The sequence below is a fragment of the Macrosteles quadrilineatus genome, unplaced genomic scaffold (genome assembly GCF_028750875.1).
Source record: "Macrosteles quadrilineatus isolate MER2022 unplaced genomic scaffold, UCM_ALF_1.0 Scaffold_9__3_contigs__length_116548681, whole genome shotgun sequence".
NCBI classification, from domain to species: Eukaryota; Metazoa; Arthropoda; class Insecta; order Hemiptera; family Cicadellidae; genus Macrosteles; species Macrosteles quadrilineatus.
This window is the reverse complement of record NW_026542602.1, coordinates 107,415,740-107,420,975: the sequence shown is the minus strand read 5'-3', so window position 1 is coordinate 107,420,975 and position 5,236 is coordinate 107,415,740.

Below are 5,236 nucleotides of genomic sequence, written 5' to 3'. Positions count from 1 at the left end.
AGAATATATCTCAAGTATATTTAAAATAAATAGAGTGAGGGTTCATAAAATGATGTTAGTGCAACAAAATCAATATAACAACAAAGCAAAATGTTCTAATTAAACGTTTACTTTTACAGTACTTTAAAATCGAACGTGTAATTAAACTGTGTTTAAACTGAAGTGATGTAAGTCCCTGCAGACAATTATGCTTAATAACCTGTTTTAACAAAGGATTTGGAGGAGCTGTTATATTCACTCAATTTAATTAATGACTAAATTATCTTGAGAGTTAATCCCAGTGCAGATATATTTAACTTTGCTGATACAGGAAAAATTATTCGATTTATAATGAAGTAATGCACTGTGATTACATTATATATTAAATATAATCTAATGATTTACCCAACTTTTTAAAACATAATCAGGTAGGTAAGTAAGTTTGAGTGCAAACATGACATTTCAATGTGTGATTATTACAACATTATATTTTGGAAAAAGATTCCTACAATTTTATATGAGCTCAATTATTTCTTTACATAGACTACATGTATTTAAGTCATTCTAAAGACTGACAAGTGTAGATTGTGTGTGATGATTATTGTATTTTTTTCATTTATGCATTTAACAATATTCCAGAACGGAAAGCTAAATGAAAAAAATTCTTAGTGGCTTAACATTGGAAAGAAATTAAATAAAAATGTTGAAAGATATGAGTATTGTTTGGAAAAACATCGCTTGATAGGCAGTCGTTTTCATAATTGATTCACATTATAAATGATTATACATGTCAACAAAATTTTTTAATCTAAGATTAGTGGTTCGTAATTATTTGTTCGTGGCTAGATACACTATTTGTTCGTAGATAGATTACCAATTAGGAAGATAATATTTACAACAAACAGTAGACAAGGTAATTGAGGCATAATACCTTGACAAATAGGTTAGGTGAGTTTTCTTGGATTAAAAGCTTTAGTAAAATCCGTTCCCTATATACTTAAGAGAAAGGAAGTATGAAAAAGCCGTTCCAGCAGTATTATAGGATGAAAGTTACTGTAATATTCTTAGCTGCAACTGTCTGCACTTTATTCTTATGCAATGAGGTGATTATATAATTGATCAAAGTCTCTGTAGCATAATGTTATCTGAATCAGTATTTTCTCGAGTAAATTCAAAGTCGAGCTTCTTTATGAACATAGTTAACCTATTAGATATATTGTTTTACAAAGCTGAATTAGGCTTACTCTTGTAGTTAAGTACTATTTTAAACATAAAACAATAATTAAAAATTTATCTTAAAAAATTTAAAATTATATTTACAATTTTATATTTTTCACTTCAATCCAATTAAAAGTCCAGGCCTACCATATTAACCTTTAGGCAACCAAGTCCGTCAGCCCAACCCCTATGGAGTAAGTGTCTGCCAATATTCAATTGCATAATCAAATACATTGACAGCTAAGGCTGGCCCAAGGGTTATGGCGATTCCCACAACCATCCATCAAAGATTGTTAAAGTCAACAACGTTCGACGTTGCATTATGATCTGGGTGGATGCAGAATGTAGGAAACGGAGTTTATCATATGGCATAGAAAGTTATTTGTATAACATATACTGCTATTCAAGCTTTCTATTAGAATTATAATTATAGAAAATTAACGATAAGTGATCCTATACAAATTATTATGACAAACTCTTGTACTTAGATTTAGTAAAAAAAAAACCATTGTTTGAAAACTAATTTCTTAAATTTGTTCAACATTATTTAGGGAAGTATATAATTTATGGGACACATCAACTATATATACAAATATCAAGCATGATCTTCTCAAAGAAATATAGTAGCAGTTATTGCTACTAATGTTATATTAATTACATTTATCCATTTTTTGCCTCCTGATATAGATATAGATTACTAATAAATAGATTAAATGCCTTTGGACGTCATTAATCCTAGTGGTTTTACGGGATGATTATAGTTTCGAGGCGTGCTGCCCCAATGTCAAATCTACAGTCTTCTTTAACTATGATTAGTATGTAATTAACTGTGAACAGTAAATCAGTAAAGACAGAAGATTTGACAACGGGGCAGCACGCTTAGAAACTATCGTCGTCCTGAAAAAAAAAACGACTAGGATTTATGACGGGAAAAGGTATTTAGTATAATTATTAGTAATTATTTACATAGCTGTAATCAGTAAATAATGCTGTTGGCAAAAAAAACAAAAATACCTGCGTAGGAAGAACATGTAGGCCAGTATTCCGTAGGCATGGTCTTATTTTTATTATTTATGTATAAACAGTAAGCGCGATTTAATAAGGTAAATAACAACTAATCGTTACACAATCAAGACATACAAAATAAACAAAAAGCTTAAAATAAGGCTTATAGTAAGTATGTATTTAATTTTTTAAGTATATAGTTAACTGGAAACACATATACTTAGAGTACATTATGAAACACAATTCTGAATTAAATAAACAATTCCAAAATCTTATAAACAATTCCTTTTCAAAATCTTTATGTTTTACTCTCTCCTTTTACTTTATTTTATCTAGACATTCGTTTAACTAATAACTTTAGTAAAACGTAAATTGCATGAAAGTGTAGTGATAACTATTTACTGAATCTTCAAACTTCAACTAAGCGTGATAAAACACTTAGTTAACTCGCTTCATACTAAATAGTACTTAATGTTTCGGCTTACTGTTAAAATACATTGACTTCCACTTAGACTGGCTTAAACAACTTACGAACATTAATTTCCTTTAACATTAGTCTTGCATAAGTAGTTTCAATAAAGTAAGGATTAATTTAAAAATAAACTGTATTATTTGTTGTGTTACATTACCTATTGTAACTACAAACTTTTAACAAAGAAATATAAAACAATTCCACTCGTATTAAAGGCTATATTAGTTTTTATGGACTTACATTGCTGTTCTTAAAGTGCGTAACTACAATGTTAATGCAGTTAAGAAAGTAATCATAGTCTAGCATCAGATTAAAAACAAGCCAATATACGACCTAAATACAGTAGAAAGGAAAACATGCATTTGTAGATTATTAATCAAAGACCACAAATGTTATTACAAGGTATTTGGGAACTACCACTGACTAAATAGAGACAGCAACTCACATATATTCTTATCAACATATTTTTTTTTTCATTAGAAATGATGATTTATGTAAAGATGAAAAGCATATTTTAACTGACTAGCATTTAATTGTCAGATCAATGTTTATCTATAATAGGCTATTATTGACTTGAAATCGAAATTGTACAAGTAGACGTCCCGTCCTATTGTAAAATCTGGCCCCTGTTTGATGCGTTTTTCATGTTTCACGGTTAAGGGTTCCTATGTCAATTAAATTTACTTAACTGTTTTGTTAGAAAATCATCTTGATCTCATTGAGGTGGGTGTTAAAGAAAACAATCTTAATTAGCAGTGTTTTGACTTAAAAAAAGTGCATACCGTCAAATCAATGTTTATCTAAATCTGCTTTTAGAATCACGTGGTTTTACAATTCATTTTAAGCAGTTCAAGTCAACTTCTTATCCTATTGTAAATTTGAACAGATGAGTGTGTCGTGTTGTCAACATTTGAGAGTGCTGAGGTTGGCTAAATGGTTCACGAAGGTGTGAAGGTGTGTCCTACGTGTAAACGTAATGCCTGAAAACACGTAACGGTAGTTTGCATATCTAAAGTATTATACTTCTACATTTATCAGTACAAGTATATGTTTTGGGAGTATTTTTCAGAAGGTGCTGACTTAAGTTGTTATTTTGCCATCTAATAAATAAAAAAATATTACAAAGAAGATTATTTATTTTAAACTTAGTTTGATCCCCTCAATTAGCAGATCTGACACAGCATACCTTGAAGCTTTACGTATACTAATAATTTTATTTGAAATAATTTCAATATTAATTACATTAAATAGACGATTTTGGGTTTACCGAGAGTAATCCTTATTTGTGAAGAGTTAAATGAACTAATACTAATTTGCAATAAATATTGCTGTCCTACTGAATAAACTAATCATAACTGTGAAAAAAAATTATATATCCAAGACAAATGCAGTAGAAACAGTTACACAAAAACAAACTCTTCCGGCGATAAATAAGCTATAACAAAACATATTAAATGGATTTGCAATAACTGTTTATTCTTGGTCTGTAATTTTACATATTTGACAAAAGGTGGTCAGACAAATGGTGGTATTACTTATATTCTAAAGACACTCTTAAATACATCATTTAATCATCATTTATAATGTGAATCAATTATGAAAACGACTGCCTATCAAGCGATGTTTTTCCAAACAATACTCATATCTTTCAACATTTTTATTTAATTTCTTTCCAATGTTAAGCCACTAAGAATTTTTTCATTTAGCTTTCCGTTCTGGAATATTGTTAAATGCATAAATGAAAAAAATACAATAATCATCACACACAATCTACACTTGTCAGTCCTTGGTATCCTTAATTAACATTTGGTTTAGGATTTTATTATACACGTTTAAATGTAATTAATATCCAACAATTTTAAATTAAAAATAATAATGCTTGTGTAATAATTTTAGTTTCACATTTCTATTAGTAAATATTCATTTCTCAAGAAGATAAATAGCAGATGATGTATTTAGTAGAGAATGCCTTAAAATAGAATAATCCTGAAATAAAAGATACTAGGTATGCCATTCCTGAATTTTACTAAACCCTACAGAGATACTTCACTATAAACTGTAGTAAATTTTGCTCAAAATATAGTCATTAAGAGATTTTGTGAAAGGTAAGGTTTACCAAATCGCTTATGAAATTCAGCATAGTACTAATATATCAAATTGTATCACACACACCAAAACATGAACATAATGGTAGGTTTGGTTGATAGATTAATTGTATGCATTGATGATTCAAAAATGTAAAAAGTAATTCGGTCCTGGTCAGATTAGATAGGTCTTACCACTTGGCCACCACTATGGCACTTGCTTATTACCTATATTGAAAATCTGTAAAAGCTACTAGAGGTTTTGTAAAATCACTAAAATAACTAATACTATTGTTCCAGTATGCATGATTTAATTTTAAACAATATGTTCAACAATTGTAATACGAAATCTCGGATATTATAAGACAATATTACTACAATATTAGAATATTTTCATTGATTAAATGTTAACCTTAAGTTCTTGTATGTGCTATATTTATATCAAAATCCATAGATTTACTCTAAGGTAAAAATGTAG